A 22,769-nucleotide genomic window follows, 5' to 3' on the forward strand; every position below is an offset into this window, starting at 1 on the left:
TCTCACTGCTATTTCACCACAGTATTGGCAGTCGCCCCTGTGAGGGCCTAGTACTGACAGTAGCCTGTAGTCGGAGTGGAGCAGGAGGACATCTCAATACAATACTTCTGAAGTCATGACAGATCGCAGTTTGTACTCACTGTAGTGAGGGCAGATCACAGTGAGAAATCAGTCCTCTAATGTCTTTAGCGATTATTAAGCCATTAAATTAATTTTAACTTCCGCTGTCATGTCATAAGAGTAGCAGGCTCAACCTGTGTGATAACTTCACTCAGGCCTTCATAAGAGAGGGGCCACTGATATGAGCCACTATTTCCCACCCCCAGAGTTAACAATAACTAACTCCAGAGCAGAGATGAATCAGGCTCATTACAAGTTGTTCCATAAGGGTTGACTAAAGGGGAATCTGTAATTTTTGGTTTATCACAGTGGTAATTCATTTTTGCCCGAGACTAACCTGCATATTTCAGTAGGATAAATATCTGTGTGAGAGTAAATAGATCTACTGAGTTCCATGGAGATCTCATAATTCGGATGGGGCTGTAATTAAATGGCAGCTCAGAAGGATGGTCTAAGAGAAGGACCCAATGAAATATTCCTAGCGTAAGGGAAGCCATCAATGTGAAATAGCATTTAGTAGAAAGTTTTGATAAACACAATTGACTCCCGATGGTAGGAATGCAGGTAGTTTTACCTTATTCTCCCTGGTCTTCTAAAAGATCTTACTAATTTTCTACAGTGCGTAAATGTTAGACCTGACAGCCTTAGGGTGGTCACCCCTAACTTTTTGCCTGCCTCCCTCCACTTTTTGGACACTGTTTTTGCTGGCTTTTAGATTCTGCGCACTTTACCACTGCTAACCAGTGCTAAAGTGCATATGCTCTCTCCCTTAAAACATGGTAACCTTGAATCATACCTGATTGACTATTTAATGGACTTATAAGTCCCTAGTAATGTGCACTCTCTGTGCCTAGGGCCTGTAGATTAAATGCTACTAGTGGGCCTGCAGCACTGGTTGTGCCAACCACTTAAGTAGCCCCTTTTCCTTGTCTCAGGCCTGCCACTGCAAGGCCTGTGTGTGCAGTTTCACTGTCACCTCGACTTGGCATTTAAAAGTACTTGCCAAGCCTAAACCTCCCCTTTCTCCACATATAAGTCACCTCTAATGTGTGCCCTAGGTAACCCCTAGAGCAGGGTGCTGTGTGGGTGAAAGGCAGGACATGTACCTGTGTAGTTTACATGTCCTGGTAGTGTAAAACTCCTAAATTCGTTGTTGCACTACTGTGAGGCCTGCTCCCTTCATAGGCTAACATTGGGGCTACCCTCATACAGTATTGAAGTGTTAGCTGCTGATCTGAAAGGAGTGGGAAGGTCATATTTAGTATGGCCAGAATGGTAATATAAAATCCTGCCGACTGGTGAAGTTGGATTTAATATTACTATTCTAGAAATGCCACTTTTAGAAAGTGAGCATTTCTTTGCACTTAAATCTTTCTGTGCCTTACAATCCACGTCTGGCTGGGCTTAGTTGACAGCTCCTTGTGCATACACTCAGACACACCCCAAACACAGGGTACTCAGCCTCACTTGCATACATCTGCATTTTGAATGGGTCTTCCTGGGCTGGGAGGGTGGAGGGCCTGCTCTCACACAAAGGACTGCCACACCCCCTACTGGGACCCTGGCAGACAGGATTGAACTGAAAGGGGACCTGGTGCACTTCTTAGCCACTCTTTGAAGTCGCCCCCACTTCAAAGGCACATTTGGGTATAAAACAGGGCCTCTGCCCTACCTCATCAGACACTTGCTGGAGAAGAAACCTGAACCAGAAACTACATCCTGCCAAGAAGAACTGCCTGGCTGCTCAAAGGACTCACCTGTCTGCTTTCTACAAAGGACTGCTGCCTTGCTGTTGGCCTGCTGCCTTGCTGAACTCTTGTCTGGCTATGAAAGTGCTCTCCAAGGGCTTGGATAGAGCTTGCCTCCTGTTCCCTGAAGTCTCAGGACCAAAAAGACTTCTCTTTTTTCACTTGGACGCTCCGTGCGCCGAAATTTTTGACGCACAGCTTGTTCCGCGGCGAGAAAAACGCCGCACACCGACGCTGATCGACGCGACGCCTTCAGGACGACCGGAACTTCGACGCACGGCTTCGCAAGGACAACGCCGCCCGACCTCCAGAGGAGAAATCGACGCGACGCCTGCCGTGAGATCGAAATTTCGACGCGCAGCCCCTCAGAACGACGCGCAGCCGGAAAACAAGCAGGAAAATTCACGCACAGACCCGGGACATCTGGTAATCCCCGCGATCCACAGCAAGAGACTGTCCGCGCACCGGAAAACGACACACGACTTCCCCGCGTGAAAAATAACGACGCCAGTCCGTGTGTGCTGGGGAGAAATCGACGCACATACCCTTTTTCCACGCATCTCTTCTTCTGTGGCCCTCTGAGGAGATTTTCCACTCCAAACCAGGTACTTTGTGCTTGAGAGAGACTTTGTTTGCTTTTTAAAGACTTAAGATACTTTATATCACTTTTCAGTGATATCTCTACAAATTCACATTGCAACTTTATTCGTTTTGACCTACAATTATCCTGATAAATATTATATATTTTTCTAAACACTGTGTGGTGTATTTTTGTGGTGCTATATGGTGGTATTGTATGATTTATTGCACAGAAACTTTACACATTGCCTTCTAAGTTAAGCCTGACTGCTCGTGCCAAGCTACCAGAGGGTGGGCACAGGATAATCTTGGATTGTGTGTGACTTACCCTGACTAGAGTGAGGGCTTTTGCTTGGACAGGGGGTAACCTGACTGCCAACCAAAAACCCCAGTTCTAACATTGGTGATCAGCGGTGAGGATAGGACTTGTATTTGTGTAGTGACATACAGTAGCTAAGTATTTCACTACATACCCACAGTTGAAGGTCAAATTGATTTTTATCTCTTTTTGCTAAATTTCGTTTTTTTTTCTTCCTGACAATTTTCAAAAACTAAATCCTCACTCAACATGTCTCTGACTGGGTCTCAAATGGGAGACTTTGACCTAGTCCTGTTGGATACATATAAGGTCAAACAGCTAAGAGGGTTCTGCAGGGCAATGAGGGTATCCACCCAAGGGGCCTCCAAAAAGGAGGACTTTCAAGTGGCGCTGAGGGCCTGGGCAGAAGCCCATTTAGAAGAGGATGATGAGGAAGAGGAGCCAGAAAATGGCCCTTCAGAGAATTTGTTGCTATCTGTGGATGATGTTACCACTGCAATTGTGCCCCCTTCCAGACCAGGGAGCAGTGTCTCTGTGCAAAGCCTGACCGCAGAGGAAAGGAGAGAGGAAAGGGAGTTCCAATTGCAAATGGCAAAACTGAAAATTGAGGCTCAACAGGAGGAAAGAAGGGCTGAGAGAGAAGCCAAGCAAGCGGAGGCTGAAAGAGCAGCCAAACAAATTGAAGCTGAAAGAGAAGCCAAACGAGCTGAAGCTGAAAGAACAGCCAAACAGGTGGAAGCTGAGAGAGCTTTGGCTGAAAAGAAACTATTGTTGGCTCATGAACTGAGTCTCAAGGAGCTGGAGATCAAGGCGAGACAGTCTGAATCCAGCAATAATGGTGGCAGCATACAGACAGGACCTGCTGGAGAAAAGAAGGTTCGTATACCCAAAAATGTGGTGCCCAGTTTTGTGGTGGGAGATGACAGATAAATGGTTAGCTGCTTATGAAGTTGCACTAAGGGCTCATGAGGTTCCTGAAGGGCAATGGGGGGTAGTTATGTGGGGTTATGTACCGCCATTGGGGAGGGACACACTTCTCACATTGGATCAACCTGATCAAAACACATACCCACTTCAGAAAGCCACTTTACTTGCCAAGTTTGGGCTGGACCCTGAGGGATACCGTCAGAGGTTCAGGGACAGCACCAAACAAACCACACAAACATGGGTAGATTTCTTTGACTTTTCCAGTAAGGCACTGAATGGATGGGTGCGGGGCAACAAAGTAGATGATTATAAAGGGTTATATGACTTGATTCTGAGAGAGCATATGCTTAATACTACTTTTACAAAGTTGTGCCACCACTTAGTGGATAGTAAGCTGACTGATCCCAGGAAGCTTGCTGAGGAGGCGGACCTCTGGGTAAGCACCAGAGTGTCCAAGAAGGTACCTGGGGGGGGGGGGGGCACCCACAAAGGTGGTCAGGGTTCCTAACAGAAGAAAGAGGGGGGAGATAAACTTACAGATAAGGAACTCTCCAAAGGCCCCCAAAAGAATTCCCAGGGAGGGGGTGGCAACCATTCCTTTTCTAGATTTGAGAAAAAGCCAGGGACATATGATAGGTCAGGGAAATCCAACCCCAAATGCATGGAGTGTTACCAGTATGGTCACTATAAAGGCGACCCCCAGTGCTCCAAGAGAGCACCGTCCAATACTGGACAGACACCTGGGTTGACTAGTGTAGTGCTCGGGGGAGATGGACCCAGATAGCTTTGGGGAACAGGTAGAGATTTCCCTAGTGTCCCTGGGAGAAGGAGAAATGGTGCCCAAAGCCCACATGCCCCAAAATACTTCCAAGTACAGGCAGTGGGTCACCATTGATGGGCAGAAGGTGGAGGCTCTGCGTGACACAGGAGCCAGTATGACTACTATCAAGAGTCAGCTGGTGTCAACAGAGCAGATAGTCCCTAATACATTCCACCAGGTCATAGTCGCTGACAATCGTGAGAGTCACCTACCGGTGGCTCTGGTTGGGGGGGGGGGGGAATGGGGGGGGGGGGGTGGGGGTCTCTGGTACTCTGAAAGTAGCTGTGAGTCCTGCCATGCCTGTAGAATGTCTGTTAGGCAATGATCTTGAGCATACTGCTTGGAAAGAAGTGGAGCTCAGATCTCACCTGGAGATGTTAGGGTTACCTGAGTGGGTCTGCATGACCACACGGTCCATGGCTGACCGAGATGGAAGTCAAGGGCTTCTGGGGCCTGGAACAATGGCCCAGAGAGCTGCCAAGAGGAGGGGCAAGGGGCGCGGAAACCGGTCCCAGAAGTTCCCGCAGTGGTTGACGGGGCTCCTAAGGAGGAGGCTCCCGAGCCAACTGGGGAAGACATTGCCACCCTAGGTGACCTACCGGAGCTTGCTGGCTGGCAAGTTGAGGGTGGACCCACCAGGGAGGAATTCTGCAAGGCGCAGAAAGAATGTCCCACTCTAGAGGGTCTGAGGAAGCAAGCCTCAGACCAGGCGGCAGGTGAAGCCTCTGGCGATCACCACATATATTGGGAGAATGATCTCCTCTACAGTGAGCCTAAGGTTCCGGCCTTTGGGGCAGCGCGTACGCTGGTGGTGCCTCAGTGTTACCGAACCTTCCTACTGGGTCTGGCTCACGACATTCCCCTAGCAGGACATTTGGGGCAAGGCAAGACCTTTGACAGGCTTGTCACCCACTTTTATTGGCCCAGAATGAGGACAAACTCAGATAAGTTCTGTAGATCTTGTCCTACCTGCCAGGCCAGTGGTAAAGCAGGGAAAAGGGTTAAAACCCCCCTAATCCCACTTCCTGTCGTTGGCACCCCCTTTGAAAGGGTGGGCATCGACATTGTTGGTCCATTGGACCCCAAAACTGCCTTAGGCAACAGATTCATCCTGGTTTTGGTGGGCCATGCCACCCGTTACCCAGAGGCAATCCCTCTAAGGACCATAACTGCACCGGTGGTGACCAGAACTCTGATGGGAATATTTACCCGTGTGGGATTCCCGAAGGAGATAGTGTCTGACAGAGGCACTAACTTCATGTCTGCATACATGAAGTCTCTGTGGAATGCGTGTGGTGTAACCTACAAGTTCACCACACCCTATCACCCCCAATCTAATGGTCTTGTGGAGAGATTCAACAAGACCTTGAAAGGCATGATTGGTGGCCTACCTGAGGCCATGAGGCGTAAGTGGGACATCCTCTTACCATGCCTTCTCTTTGCTTACCGAGAGGTCCCCCAGAGGGGGGTGGGGTTCAGTCCCTTTGAGCTTCTCTATGGGTACCCTGTCAGGGGACCCTTAAGCATTGTCAAGGAGGGGTTGGAGAGAGCGCCAAAGGCACCCCCTCAGGATGTGGTCAGCTACATGTTGGCCTTCCGCAACCAGATGACCCGCTTCTGGAAAGAGGCCCAAAGTAACCTTGAGGCCAGTCAAGAGGTAATGAAACGCTGGTATGACCAGAAGGCCACCCTGGTAGAGTTTCAACCTGGAGACAAAGTGTGGGTAATGGAGCCAGAAGAGCCTAGAGCTCTCCAGGACCGCTGGTCTGGCCCATTTGAAGTAAAGGAGCGGAAAGGGGAGGCCACTTACCTAGTGGACCTCCAAACCCCTAGGAACCCCCTAAGGGTGCTCCATGTCAACCGGCTAAAGGCTCATATTGAGAGGTCTGAGGTCAACATGCTTCTGGTCACAGACGAAGGAATGGAAGAGGAGAGTGAACCTCTCGCCGACCTCCTCTCTGCCCAAGAAGGTGATGGGTCAGTGAAAGGGGTCATCCTCTCTGACTCCCTGACTCTAAACCAGAAAGGAGGCTGCTATGAGCTGTTGGAGCAGTTCTCCCCCCGTTCTCCCTTACTCCTGGACTGACCCACCTCTGTGTTCATGACATTGACACCAGTGACAGTCTCCCTGTGAAGAACAAAATGTACAGGTTATCGGATAAGGTGAAAGCCAGCATCAAGGAGGAGGTCTCCAAGATGTTAGCTTTAAGGGTTATCGAGAAATCCAGTAGTCCCTGGGCCAGCCCAGTGGTGTTGGTCCCTAAGGCTACTGCCCCAGGTGCGAAGCCAGAACTTCGGTTCTGTGTGGACTACCGGGGTCTCAACTCAGTCACCCGGACTGATGCTCACCCCATCCCCCGAGCTGATGAGCTCGTTGACAGGCTGGGCGCTGCGAAGTTCCTGAGTACATTTGATCTTACTTCAGGGTACTGGCAGATCGCCCTGACTGAGGGGGCTAAAGAGAGATCCGCATTTTCAACCCCTGATGGCCATTACCAGTTCCGGGTGATGCCATTTGGGTTGAAAAATGCCCCCGCTACCTTCCAACGGTTGGTTAACGGGGTCCTAGCTGGCAAGGATGCCTTCTGTGCAGCCTACCTGGATGACATAGCTGTCTACAGTTCCAGCTGGGAGGAACACCTGCTCCACCTCAAGGAGGTGCTTCAGGCCCTGCAACAGGCAGGCCTGACCATCAAGGCTAGTAAGTGCCAGATTGGGCAGGGTTCCGTGGTGTACTTGGGACACCTAGTGGGTGGTGGCAAGGTGCAGCCACTCCAGGCCAAGATTGAAACTATCAAGGCCTGGCAACCACCTAGAACTCAGACTGAGGTGAGAGCCTTTTTAGGCCTCACCGGATACTACCGCAGATTTGTTAAGGGCTATGGTACCATTGTGTCACCCTTGACAGAACTCACTTCCAAGAAACAACCTAGGTTGGTGAATTGGACAGAGGCTTGTCAGAAAGCCTTTGACTCCCTGAAGGAAGCCATGTGCACGGCCCCCGTGCTCAAGGCCCCTGACTACTCCCAGGAATTTATTGTGCAGACAGACGCTTCAGAGCATGGCATAGGGGCGGTCCTAGCACAGCTAAATGAGGAGGGCCTAGACCAACCAGTAGTCTTTATTAGCAGAAGGCTATTACCACGGGAACAGAGGTGGAGTGCTATTGAAAGAGAAGCTTTTGCTGTGGTCTGGGCACTGAAGAAGCTAAGACCCTAACTGTTTGGGACTCACTTCCGGGTTCAGACAGACCACAGGCCCCTCAGATGGCTCATGTAGATGATGGGTGAGAATCCAAAACTCTTGAGGTGGTCCATTTCCCTACAGGGGATGGACTTTACGGTGGAACATCGCCACGGGGTTGACCACGCCAATGCTGATGGTCTCTCCAGATACTTCCGCCTTAGCGATGAGAGCTCCCAGGAGGTCGGGTAGCTCTCCCCACTTTCAGCTGGGGGGGGGGGGGGGACGACGACACATGTTAGACCCAACAGCCTTATGGTGGTCACCCCTAACTTTTTGCCTGCCTCCCTCCACTTTTTGGACACTGTTTTTGCTGGCTTTTAGACGCTGCGCACTTTACCACTGCTAACCAGTGCTAAAGTGCATATGCTCTCTCCCTTAAAACATGGTAACCTTGAATCATACCTGATTGGACTATTTAATTTACTTATAAGTCCCTAGTAATGTGCACTCTCTGTGCCTAGGGCCTGTAGATTAAATGCTACTAGTGGGCCTGCAGCACTGGTTGTGCCAACCACTTAAGTAGCCCCTTTTCCTTGTCTCAGGCCTGCCACTGCAAGGCCTGTGTGTGCAGTTTCACTGTCACCTCGACTTGGCATTTAAAAGTACTTGCCAAGCCTAAACCTCCCCTTTATCCACATATAAGTCACCTCTAATGGGTGCCCTAGGTAACCCCTAGAGCAGGGTGCTGTGTGGGTGAAAGGCAGGACATGTACCTGTGTAGTTTACATGTCCTGGTAGTGTAAAACTCCTAAATTCGTTTTTGCACTACTGTGAGGCCTGCTCCCTTCATAGGCTAACATTTGGGCTACCCTCATACAGTATTGAAGTGGTAGCTGCTGATCTGAAAGGAGTAGGAAGGTCATATTTAGTATGACCAGAATGGTAATATAAAATCCTGCCGACTGGTGAAGTTGGATTTAATATTACTATTCTAGAAATGCCACTTTTAGAAAGTGAGCATTTCTTTGCACTTAAATCTTTCTGTGCCTTACAATCCACGTCTGGCTGGGCTTAGTTGACAGCTCCTTGTGCATTCACTCAGACACACCCCAAACACAGGGTACTCAGCCTCACTTGCATACATCTGCATTTTGAATGGGTCTTCCTGGGCTGGGAGGGTGGAGGGCCTGCTCTCACACAAAGGACTGCCACACCCCCTACTGGGACCCTGGCAGACAGGATTGAACTGAAAGGGGACCTGGTGCACTTCTTAGCCACTCTTTGAAGTCGCCCCCACTTCAAAGGCACATTTGGGTATAAAACAGGGCCTCTGCCCTACCTCATCAGACACTTGCTGGAGAAGAAACCTGAACCAGAAACTACATCCTGCCAAGAAGAACTGCCTGGCTGCTCAAAGGACTCACCTGTCTGCTTTCTACAAAGGACTGCTGCCTTGCTGTTGGCCTGCTGCCTTGCTGAACTCTTGTCTGGCTATGAAAGTGCTCTCCAAGGGCTTGGATAGAGCTTGCCTCCTGTTCCCTGAAGTCTCAGGACCAAAAAGACTTCTCGCTTTCACTTGGACGCTCCGTGCGCCGACATTTTCGACGCACAGCTTGTTCCGCGGAGAGAAAAATGCCGCACACCGACGCTGATCGGCGCGACGCCTTCGGGACAACCGGAACTTCGACGCACGGCTTCGCAAGGACAACGCCGCCCGACCTCCAGAGGAGAAATCGACGCGACGCCTGCCGTGAGATCGAAATTTCGACACGCAGCCCCGCAGAACGACGCGCAGCCGGAAAACAAGCAGGAAAATCCGTGCACAGACCTGGGACATCTGGTAATCCCCGCGATCCACAGCAAGAGACTGTTCGCGTGCCGGAAAACGACACACGACTTCCCCGCGTGAAAAATAACGACGCCAGTCCGTGTGTGCTGGGGAGAAATCGACGCACACACCCTTTTTCCACGCATCTCTTCTTCTGTGGCCCTCTGAGGAGATTTTCCACTCCAAACCAGGTACTTTGTGCTTGAAAGAGACTTTGTTTGCTTTTTAAAGACTTAAGATACTTTATATCACTTTTCAGTGATATCTCTACAAATTCACATTGCAACTTTATTCGTTTTGACCTACAATTATCCTGATAAATATTATATATTTTTCTAAACACTGTGTGGTGTATTTTTGTGGTGCTATATGGTGGTATTGTATGATTTATTGCACAAATACTTTACACATTGCCTTCTAAGTTAAGCCTGACTGCTCGTGCCAAGCTACCAGAGGGTGGGCACAGGATAATCTTGGATTGTGTGTGACTTACACTGACTAGAGTGAGGGCTTTTGCTTGGACATGGGGGTAACCTGACTGCCAACCAAAAACCCCAGTTCTAACAGTAAATATATACTAATAATACAGCAAGGCAACTTTGGACTAATCAATACACAATTCATTATAAACAGTTTGATTCTAATGGTAGAGAAAATTGCTGAATTTTTTTTTCTCAGCAGGATTTCCTGAAATACCTTACAAATTTTTACAAAATTACACTTTGAAGGCGAAATGTGGTTTGCCGGTACCTCGATGTTTTTTTCTGCACACTTTGAGTAAAAGACTCGTGTGATATCAGCAGGAGACTGCTTCAAGCAAAAAAAAAAAAGTCTTAGAGATATTTCTGTGCAAACGTATCTTAAGTGTGCAAAAATTCTAAGAAATTGCTTTTTAGGGAATTTCAGGAATTTCTCGCAGGAAGAAATACGAGAATTACGCTAATTTTAGTAGCATATTTTGAAATTACCCCCAGGCCTATTTTCCTGTGTAACAATCAGACAAACCTTTGTAAAACAGCACGTTATTGGGACAAAAACATTCATAGTAAAAGCAAGCTAAACCTAAAAGATTATAGTGTTTTAAGCTCCACAGCTGAAAATCTAAATTGCTTATGTTACAACACCTTGAGCCCTTCAGCGACTGCAGCCTGTGCAAGGACTCAATCATTAAAATATCACTGCCTGAAAGTGTCATGCCAAGACTTTGACAGACGTGGAGATAAAATTTGTAAAAGTAGTTATTCTTTTGTAAATTATTTTTAATGTGGGCATCGTAATACACTTGAAAATGACTGCATTAGAGGAGTACATGACAAATACACAATCGATGGAATTCAATATAATCCAACTATTATATATAAAAACATTTCCATCTGTGATCAGCATTAGAATACAGAATGAGAATATAATCTAACGGCTAAAAAGCATTGGGTTCAGGTGTAGCACATCTCACACCTGGAAGGATAGTCACAACACTGTAGAAAATGCCACAATTTCCTGGTGCTAATGCAAAGAAAGCAATGTAAGACTTTTTCAAAAACATTAGTTCTATTGAGAACCCCTATTGGTGCAAGAATCCAAAAATCTTCAGGAGCAGGTACATGACAAGGTTATCTATGATCCGCCAACTATCCAAAATAAAAAAAAATGAATAGTAATGAAACATTCCTGGTGCCAAAATAATAAACTAAACATTGCACATCATAGTGTGATAAAGTAAATTGCATTAAAGAGCCCTTAAATATTCACAGTCAAGACTTGCACTAGGTAACTTTATGATTGAGAGAAATCAAAATAACACCAAAAAAAAAAAAAAGTCTGAAAATGACTGGTTATGGTCACCATTAGAGACCCTAAAACACATGAAGTCGCTAAAGGAAACAAGTATGCATTTGAAAGATGGGGTAATAACTGGTAATATTTTCGTTTTTATTATTTAAAACTAAACTTTCCTTAACTTATTTTAGTGAATATATACACACACATGCAGTTACTTCAAGAAGCTGTTAAAAAAAGATTTTTTCCATCAGCCATTAAATAGCTCTTGTGCCGAGAATTTTACTGACCTGCCCTTGGAGAAAAAAAGCATCAACTGTCGCCCTCCCCCACCTGGGTTTTTATTATACTAGTAAACCCTACTTCAACTTAAGCGGCTGCTAGCAGGGTCCTCTAATCCAAGCCCAAATCTACTACCACCAGAAAGCTGCTGTGTGCTCAGTCCCAGCTTCTCAGGGAGGAAGAACAGGGACAGCTGCGGCAACCCCTACAGTGGCAAGACCAGTGTAAAGTGGCAGGAATCGGAGAAAGCCCAGAACAGGCTGTTCGAGGTTCCATAGGCAATATCTCGGTAGCAAAGGCAAAGATACCACAGCCAAAACAATGGTTATGGGACTGGTGAGTGCTTGCGTGAGTTCTCTTGTTCACCACTATCACTGCTGCGCCACCATTGTCCAGTTGTCAAGAGGTGCTCACAAAGACCAAAGGAGCCCTACATCCTAGTTTGCAATTTCCTGAGGGCAGGTATGAACAGTGAAAGTGTCCAGGGCAGACAACAGAAACAATAGGTGTGAAGTTTGGGTTGAATTCTGCCTCATCCGTCTAAAGCAGCAGATGTAGATATAATATGCAACAATATTGCTTCAGGAGTCATCAACTCATGTAATCCATTGGAAAACCATTTTTTGTTTAGCCAATTACTGTTTAAGAAATCTACACAAAAACCTTTTAAAAATGGAATTTATTTTTGATCAACCTTGAAAGTTTCTTTCAGATCGGTCGAGATGGGTAGGGAATAAAAAAGTGATTTCTGCACAACCACCCGTAGGAAGGTTTGAGAAGAGCTTTAGAAAAACACATGCAATGATATTGTCAGACATTCTCTCCAGAACATAACCAGAGAATGGGTTCTGTAGACCCTCCAGCACCAAGAATGTAATCAAGTTACCAACATGAGACAAAGAACCCAGTGGACTGCAGCCACCACATGGCCCATTCAGAAGTGTAGGAATAAGGAGCATAGAAGGTAAAAATCAGTCCTGTAAGATGCAGAGGAGTACTTAGTGGACCGCAAGCCCTCATTCATCAGGAAAAGGCACACTCAAGAATTCACACTAAGAATGTATTTACTGTTGCAGTGATATAATATAAAGAATAGTATATATAACAGGCAGAACAACAGGTAATACTCCATCATTATGACGGCAACTTAGGATTGGTTTCCCAACCTCCACCTTCCCTCGGATAACTAAACTTATTGTAGAAACAAAAGGGTCTTATTCGGATTTCATAGATAGGTTTGCAGCACCCGAAAATCTTTTTCAAACAACAGAAGTTGTGTTCAATAAGAAGGCTGCTGTTATTCCTGTATCTGCACCACAGCAACTATTTTGCCCTCGAGCAGGCAGATGATCTTGTTGAAAGGTTCAATGTGATTTGTCTGTACCCCTAAAAAGGAATTGTGTTTACAGATACTATTTAGCTAACAACGCTTCAATGTAGCTTGTATACACCGTCTTGAACATGCTTGAATATTACAAAAATACACAATCAATTAAGAGGCTTTTCTGGCCTTTCGCCTACTTCTGTTCTGTTTTACACGGTTTACTGTTCTAGAACTGAGAAATTAAGAGATAAAATTCGATGAAACCTTGTTAACTACCAAGACTAAAACAGAACACTAAAAAATTAGGTTATGTTAGAACAAAACATTAATAATACATTCAGGCAAGCTAAATCATCACACTTGACTAAACATATATTTTGATATAGGTGTAGATGTTTTCAGCTTGAAAGTTTTACAAAAAAGTGCGTCTGGTCAAATTCTATGTGGATCTTCGGTATTAGATATCAGGCACACAAACTTGTTTTGATAATGTAAAAGGAGATGACTGACAGAGGCTGTTATGGATTCCTTTCCTGCTATAAAGATTCATAAACTCCCACCAGACTAGTTTAAGAGCGCTGGCAGTTGGAAGCAAAAAAACACTGGTGTGAACACTCTGACTTCCACGAGCATGCACGTCAGGACACTTTAAAACAAAAACAAAAAATCTATCAAGTGATTAGGAAGCATCTAACAAAAAATTGGTTTGCACACAGAATTGCAGCCCTCAAACACACACACACACACACACACACACAGCGATACATTTCATAAAAATACATACATCACAAATACTAGTGGTTCACAGACATAAAATACTTAAGATCAGGTTTGCACAATTTTTCTTTATGCTTGAATAATTTGTGTAATGTCAAGTTCTGGAAATTGCGTATTACGTCAAACATTTTGCACAATGTTTGGTGCAGAGAAATAGTTCAAGCAAACAAATTTCTTGCAGGAGACAAGCCCGAGCATAAAATGTGTTGCGAGCTACTGAGCTGCCTCAATATAGCCCTCTCAAAGCCAAACTCCACATGGGCCAACTAGGAAAGGGAGCATTAATCTGTATCTATCACACATTAGTAATTATTGTCCTCGAAAAATTCGCACCCTTTAAACAGAAATTGGAGGAATTGACAGGTCTCCTAGAGGACATAGGATGGCACAATGCCTGGATGCCTCCCCTAGAAACTATCCAACTACATTACCTGCACATCTCTATTTTACACCCAAATGTCTGTGGTATGCCAGGAGGATTCCCCAACTCACCTACTTCCAATGCACTCATGCGGATGCAAATTTCTTACAAATTGTATGGACCTGCCCCTAGATAATGGGCTTCTGGCGAGTAATTAACAAGATGCGGTCTCAGCACATGCAATGTGTAGTTAATAGATATGTTACGCAGCTGTACTAAATGCAGTAGACAGCACGTCTTTCATTAACACACTTGTGCCTCCAGGGCTCCTCAAAAAAAAAAAAAAAAAAAAAAGGGGCTTGCTGTCCTACTTTGTCCTCTCTTCTCAACCTTTCCTTGTGAAAATGATGAAACTTGTTAGCCAAAAATGACAAAATTGCTCTTTTTATACAAACAATTATTTACCCCAGAGTAGGTTTCATGAGCGAGGAAGTGGACTGATCCAAGGAGTACTACAAAAGAAAGTTTATGCACGAGATTGGGCAGACAGAGTAAGCAACCGCAACAATCCCAATTTTTAAATACACATATTTCTCTCAAATAAATGTATAGATTGCTTCTTGTCTCCTTTTCATCACTTTGAAGCTGTAACCTGCCAAAGGTGCTGTGACAGACTTCGATGAAGCTTATCACTGTGATGAACTGTGCCATCGGTTTCTAATCTCGGCCATCATGAATGGTTAGGAGGGCTGTCAACACCCCTTTCCCTAATCAAGCAAAGATGGTGAAAGGGGAAACCCCCCTAATCTGAATGCCACTCTCTCCCCCATGCCATTTTGCGACATGGATGGACGTGGAGGAAGGACATGGCTTAATAAAAAGGGATTGTGAACTCATAGACCACAGCCAGAGCACAGCAACTAAAATTAAAAATATACTTGTTTTTTTTCAATTGTCCGTTAGTAAGTTTGATCATCAAATTCTTAAGTGAATTCACATTTCCCCCACCCTAAAGGCGAAAAAGGTACAGGGAAGTTTTCATCTAGGAGGGTGCTGCTGCTCTTGAAAGGAAGTGTGGAGGATGCAACATACTAGCCACTGCTATGTTTTTCAGTAAACAGATCTTTAAGGTAATCATTCACACAGTCAACAGAAGATTACTTCTTCGCTCCATTTCTTCACTAAGCTAGTTGAGAAAAGGCTGGTTAATCATTTTAACATAGTTTCCTTACTGTCTATCTTTCTCAATATGTATATACTTATGCTGGGACAGGGCAGTCTCATAAGAAATCCCAGAAGATGTGCTGCCACTAGAACTTACTCTTTCATTTACCTTTGTCCTCACCATTCAACCCACGTGGGCTCCAAGCTCGTTACACTAATATCACTATGGGCAGTCTGTGCTGCATAATAGCATAAAAAAGTAACTTGCGTAGGTTCACTTAGTTAGATTTTTGCTGTCCAGTTTGTGACTTTGATGCTGTTAATTTTTGTGTACAGAACACCTATAAAGATTGGCTCTTCTGATCCATACAGTCAAGTACAGCGGTACCAAATACTTTTTCCAAATTAAAGCACAATCTTTGTGAATGGCCACCATGAAAGACATATTGACCTTGTGACGCCCAGTGCAGTTGGTATCATCAGGCATTATCTCCCTATCACATAGCATCATCTCTCTATAAAAGTGGGTATTCTGAAGAGGCACAGTTAGAACATCTAATCACTTCTGCTGTTTCCCAGTAGGTTAACTCACAGTTGAATAATCGTTAGACCACCCAGGAGGCTCCTCATGCAACATGTGTTAACAGGTCTTCCACATGTGCACACAAAGGGACTCTCTCTTCTGATCCCAAGACAACCACAATATATATTGTTGTGATGGAGGTGGCCAAATTCCAATCTTCAATGATGTTCATGGTTTGTTTCTAATGTGGTTAAGTGGGCTTTGCCATGCTTATGAAGAACTTGCTCCTTCCAGGTGGCTAATTGAACGTCTGGTGTCCCCTTCCCTATGAACCACTCAAGGACAAAGTTCTCCAGGTCCACAAAGGAACCCATCACAAGCCCAGCACGCCTAACATTGAAACCTTCCAAAGCAGGTGTCAAGATCACCAACAACGTTCTAGACACATGGGTCCTTAAACTGTGGACACCCTCTGTGTATCAAGGTCCTATGCCTGCTCAGAAGGTCCGTGATTTAGGTATTCTATTTGTTTAATGGCTTATCCTTAAATTCTCACATTTTCGTTGAAGTGAGTAGTTATATTCTTTAACTACGTGTTCTCTGGAAAACAGTTCTATCATCGTTATCTATGGCTCATGAAATCATCAAAAAGTAATGTCATTATCCACTCTAATAGATTACCTCAATTCAGTTTCTTGGGTCTTACTACAAAAAATCTACTAAAACCTCAATATATACAAACTGCCACAGACAGTTCATAAATTTGAATCCCTCTTTGCTAAATAAACATGCACCTAGGCTTCCTGTCAAAAAGAGAACTCCCCCCAAGGGTATTTGCATTTTGCATGGAATCTTTTATTCTCCTCGACCAACGAATACAGCACAGCATTTTACTAGGTACTCCACTAATCTCAGGCTTACATCTGTAGCAGCTAAATGTTTAATTGCTCCCAAGTTTAAATATTCCAAATGGGGTGAAAATCCTTCAGGGCCCTTGGCTCGAAAATATTTTCATCTTAGGAATTCACCATTTCTTTGTTCCTTTGAGAAAAACTTAAAATCTTGGCTGTATGAACATGAGTTACAGGAGTTTTCACTTTCTCAGTTTGCAACCTCTGCCTCTTAGCACCAAAGTTCCCAAGTGGATACACAGTACGTGCATCAAGGGGCCCTAAGGAGGACTACAGCAAGCAGGGGACACTATGGCTCTTCCCGCCAGGACACAGATGTTCTGATGGACTCGTGCTCTTCATGTAAAGGCCCTCACCCTCCCGCAGCGCGGGACATGCATCAAGGGGTTCTAAAGGGGACAACCGCAACAAGGGGGCAGAGACTTCCCGCCAAGAGGCGGATGTTCAGAGTGGCTCCAGCACCTCATGTAAAGGCTTTCACCCTTCCGCAGCGTGGGATGCATGAGACACGCCGGACCCCGCCAGGGCAAAGCCAAGATAAGGCAGGGCAAGGCCAGTCCTGGATTTTGGCTCATCTTTGCTGTCAAACCAACGTGATCTGTAACGAAGAGCCCTAATATACATCGGCTAATGTAATTGTTAAATGTCTTTTTCACCGCCAGGTAACAGTTGATCGGCTAGTGCTTTATCCTATTGCTCCGTTTGCTTTTTGTTTACTTTGGGAAAAAGGAAAGTCGTGACTAGCCCTTTGGGTGCTTCGGTTCAATCAAACCACCCAAACCACCAAAGCACATGGCCAAAAACTGCATTTCTAGTGAGATCGACTCACTCAAGAAGTTGAAAGCATGTTGAAAACCAGTGGCCCCAAAAAAAGCAGAGCTCCTAAAGGAGGTAAGGTGGCAGATATCTTTACGAGAAACCCCATGGCAAATTTAATTCGAACTGACTCGGACCCCTCCCATACTTACAGCACTCTAGGACACCCCCAACTGCCCCTACCAAGTTAACTATTCCCGATCCTACAGGAAATGCAGAGGGCAAGCCTGAGCCTGATCAAATCACTGCCAATGTCAAATGCACAAATAGATTTGAGATTCTGCAATTGGTTAACCCGGTAAAAATGATCAACCTCAAATCCATGCCTTATATCCTCCCAGCGTCTCTCTTGCACTTGGACACAACCCTTCAACCATGGAAGATGCTCTCTCTCTTATTAAGCTATTGAGGAATGAAGTTAACAACTTAAAATTAGCGATCCTTGATATTAAGATTACTCTTGCAAAAATACCAGGGGCAAAGATCTCTCCTCCTCCTGTGCCACCTTCAGGATCTAAGTGGTTCTCGACCACTACTTCATGTCCTGGGGCCACTATTGGTGAATGGATGTCCCTTGTAATGGGCCGAGTGGTGCTGTAGCAGTTGCCGAACATCTAAGCACCCATCCTGGTACCAGGTACAGGCCAATTAGACACTGATATAGCAGCACTCTGTAAAACATTTCCAAAAAGCTCAATCTGATCATAGGGCCATGACCTCTACTTTCTTGTCCTGTGCAAGGGTATGGCACCCATCGGCATAATACTATGGCTGCTCAGCAAACATTTTGCCAAGAAGCTCCCTTAAAAAGATTCTCTCATCTTCCATGCTCTTTGGCGGCCCATTCTGTCTTCATGATTAATGTTCTTAAATTGAAAAATAGCCCCCGTGAGGGCAGTCTCTCATTAAAGAACAAGATCCTACATTGGATCAGAAATGTTAGGCATTGCCACTCAATCATCTACTCCGATATTGTGTGTGTAGGGTGTTTTCCTTTGCAGGAGGGGCAGCAGAACTATATTGAGGTTAAACTTGTAGCCCAGGAGTTGGTGGATGGTTTGATTGCTTTGGACTTGCACACTTCCCCTTCCACAGGGAAAGAAATTAATTTCAAACTGAGGCACCCTGGTGATGAGTCTGGGAGGACAGAGGATCCGGGTAACACCCTCTTAGTATCTGGCACGGCTTCTAGACCTAGATCCCCTCTCGGGCACTTCCCTGATGGTGACAGTGGTGAGACAGAGATTGGATGACTATGCAACTTTGTGGCTTCTGGGGGGGCGAAATGGGGGCAGGTGGAAAGCGTTCCGTTGGCGTTAGACTTTAACTTACAAACCCGCCTAAGCCCGGTGAGATAAATGCCACTCCTCTTAGAGGGTAGACCTCCTCGTCTCATCCCATTACTCTCGAGACCCATGAAACTCCATTGGATGGTCTGATTTCCAAACAAACTAACACCTGTCTTGCTCAAAAGCTACAACCCAGTATACAGTTAGTCAGCTGGAACATAGCAGGAATTAAATCGAAGCTCCATGATCCTGTGTGGGGGGTATTTCATTAACAAATGCCAAATTGGTCTTTTTCAAGAAACCTGGGAGGTAGATACAGTTCACAGGCAGGGGTATGCAACATGCTCTATTGAAGCCATAGTGAAATGAGTTGAATAATCACACTGTTCGCATTTTGCTTGAAGAAAGAGAAGTATTTAATTGAAGATAAAACGTCAAAATAATCACCCCAGTACAGTGCGAGCTGTAATCCACTTTCCAGCTCCAACCGATTTTCTTGCCCTCCCGCAACATTCTAAAAACCCTCATACACACGCACACGGAAACTAAAAGGGGAAAACAGACTAGAAATACATCGCAAGATACTACATTTAGTTTTTCTTTAAAAAAAAAAAAAAAAAAAAAAACACAGAAATGATAATACTTCCTTATCGGTACCTCAAAGCTAGATTTTGGTTACTAAAACTTCTCCCCCAGTTCCTGACGGTATCTCAAAGGAAGATTATGAGTTCTAACACTTCTCCCAATCAGCGTTTCACACAACATTGAACCAGCATCCATGTGAACTTCTGTATTTGCCACATTACGCCTTTGTAACATCGAGAACCTCTGTGACCTCACATTCTGTCGATTGTCACTCTGTGGGTCACTACCCAACACATATTTGGTGCCCCTTGCAATTTTGGCCACTTTCCCCACATGCCAACAGTTCCATCCATTCATGCAAATATCATTGCCATACACTTTGTCCACCCTTAATGGTTCAGAAAACTTTGGATCCGCCTTCTTGACACACCCCGGCAATTTGACCCAAACCCAGTCACCAACAACAAACCGGACACTCTTAACATTTCTGTTCCTATCGTAATATATTTTTGGCTGTCTTGAGCAGACTCAACATTAGAACAAACTTTAATGTTGATTTCTTCCTTACACGTTGAGTGTTTCAGAATTTTGGAGAGACAAGCTGGTCTAGACAAAGTTGCAGGTTTCCCTCCTCTAAGAGCTTCAAATGGGGATACTCCTGTGCTTGAATGGGGTGCTGTCCTGTAAAACCACAACATGCTTTGAACAGCAGCTTCAATCACACACCCCTTAGCTGAAGCCCATTGCAAGCATTCCCCAACCACACGATTCAAACATTCCACTAAACCATTGGTTTGTGGCTGGTAAAGTGAACTTTTAAAATGTTTAATTGCACACCCGCTCAGAAAATCCTCTACCTCAGAAGATACAAATTGCTCCCCATTGTCGAACACAATTTCTATAGGAAACCCTTCATCCAAGAAAATCTCTTTTAGGAAAGGCACCACAGATTTAGGATCAGCCTCACCTACGAATTTTACATTTGGCCATTTGGAATAATAATCCACCATAACATAAGCATACCGTAACTTAGGTGGAAGAGAATTGAAAAGCCCCATTAAATCAATGCCAACCTTTTCCAATGGACCCGGGGGACACTCAATAGGTATCAATAGAGAAGTTGATGTCTTCAGTGACTTGTCACATGTAGCACAAACTGCGCAAACTAAAGCATCAATGTGTTTGTCCATTTGGGGCCATCAATAGTATTCTCTCACTCTCCTTTTGGTAAGTGTGGAGCCCAGATGCCCTTCATGTGCTTTTTCCAAAATGACACTTCTAACAGATCCGGGAGGAACTATCATTCCTCAATAGCACCCCGTCCTCATTAGTTAAATCATCCATCATCTTAAAAAAAGGTGGAGAACCTAAATCTAAACTTCTCATGAGGCCAACCTTCCTTGACGTAAATCATGACTTTAGACAGAAGGGCATCATTAGTAGAAGATTGTTTCCATTGCGCCTCTGAAAACGATCCCATCTGTTCCAACTTGATAGCAGCAATGAAACAATCTTCATCTTGAGTAAAGTCTTTGCTTTCATCTTTTTCATCAACCGGATGCCTGGAGAGATAATCTGCTCTCCTATTTTTCCCACCAGAAATGTGTAGAACAGAAAAAACAAACTGTAATAATCTGGCTGCAAATCTTGCAATCCTTGGTGTGCTACTTCTAAACATTGGTCCCACTGAGTACTGAAACTAAAGGTTTATGGTCGGTTTGCAACAAAAAATGTCTTCCCCACAGATAGCATTTAAACTTTTCAATGGCCCACCAACATGCCAACAATTCTTTATCACTGAATAGTGTATTTCATTTGGTCTAAGAACTCTAGATGCAAAACCAATGGTATATTACTGCTAACCATTGGTCTGGGTTAAAACTGCTCCCACTTCAAATTTGCTAGCAAAAGCCGTCAAACAACATTTTGGATTTGGGTCATACGGTTGAAACACATTTTCCTTACTTACTTAATTCTTGTTTAACTCTGTTGAAAGCTTCTGCACACTCGGTATCCCACCTAAGTTCTGTATTGTTTTTCAGCAAATTCGAAATTGGTCTGACCAAAATAGCAAAATTCTCAAAATGTTGAATAGAACTCAGAGCCCCAGAAAAGACTTGATACCCACTTTGTCCTGGGGTGCAGGAGCTTTCACAATCGCCACTACTAGACCAGGTTTAGGATGCAAACCTTCTGCCATAATAACATGACCCAAGTATTCCACCGATGTTTGAAAAAACTGACATTTTATATCTTTTTAAAACAACCCCTGCTTCATCAAACACGTTCAAAACCTGACCCAAAATCACATCATGTTTATGACGATCACTCGCATGAATCAAAACGTCATCTTGAAAGACACACCTTTTTAATGTCTTGAAGTAAAGTAGCCATTATTCTTTGAAAGACTGATCCTGCAGATGCCAACCTAAACGGCATACGGGAGTACTGATAAGTTCCATAGGAGATACAAACACAGTATATTGACGTGAATCAGGTGTCATTTCCACTTGGTGGTAGGCAGAAGCCAAGTCAAGTTTTGTGAAAACTTTTGCCCCAGCTATGCAATAAAGCCTTTCACTGAATTTTGGCAGGGGACGTGAGTCTACCCAGAGCTCTCTGTTGAGAGCCCTCAAGTCGATGCACACCTTCAACTCTATGTCGTTCTTCTTTGCTACCACCAACGGAGACAACCATAATGAGGACTCAACAGGTTCAATGATACCTTTCAAATGTAACCCCAACAACTCTTTTTCTAGCTCATCTTTGACACTGAATGGTACACCTCTCAACTTTTGCTTCATGGGAATGGCACTGACCTTTATTTTGTGCTTAAAACCTTTTATTTTGCCCTATTCTCCCCAAAACAACTTTAGGAAACTCATTAAGCAAATTTTCAATATCAGTGGAATCTCTTATTACTGTAACATGCTCACACGTACCAGGACGTAACACCATTGCGAAAAGGCCTTGATGAAACCACCCCAAGGTATTCAACCCTTTGACCGCCACATATACCTTTCCATAAATCCGTTGCCCCCTGAATGCAAGAATGTCTTAAAAAAAAAAAAAACAGAAGATCAATCCTTTCTCCTTCATAAGAAACAGGTGATCTGTCAGGTGGACTCAGTTTACACGTATCCCAATTTTGTTCAAACAGTTCCTGAGTACTCATAGTGATTCTGGCCCCAGAATCTAGTAAGAACCTTATGTGTTTCTCACCAACATGTACCAAAATGTATGATCAACACAGCGTACTGGATTTCCACTTTTTACATTACCATCGTCAATAGCTAACACCATGTCTTGCATGTCATTCATCAAATCACCCATGCCGTGGTCACACTCTTCAACCACATCATTAAAATTCGAGTTTTTACACCTGATGCTTTGACATACTTTGGCAAAATGACCAATATTCCCACACAGTCTGC

The 22,769-nt window shown here is 44.8% G+C and overlaps 1 protein-coding gene across 2 annotated transcripts in view; it reads right to left on the reverse strand.

Moving 5' to 3' along the window:
- MRPL11 (mitochondrial ribosomal protein L11) overlaps positions 1–22,769 on the reverse strand; it is a 656,778-nt gene that overhangs the window by 604,405 nt on the left and 29,604 nt on the right. The gene's annotated exons all lie outside the window — the stretch shown is intronic.

This window comes from Pleurodeles waltl, chromosome 9, assembly GCF_031143425.1.
Source record: "Pleurodeles waltl isolate 20211129_DDA chromosome 9, aPleWal1.hap1.20221129, whole genome shotgun sequence".
NCBI lineage: Eukaryota > Metazoa > Chordata > Amphibia > Caudata > Salamandridae > Pleurodeles > Pleurodeles waltl.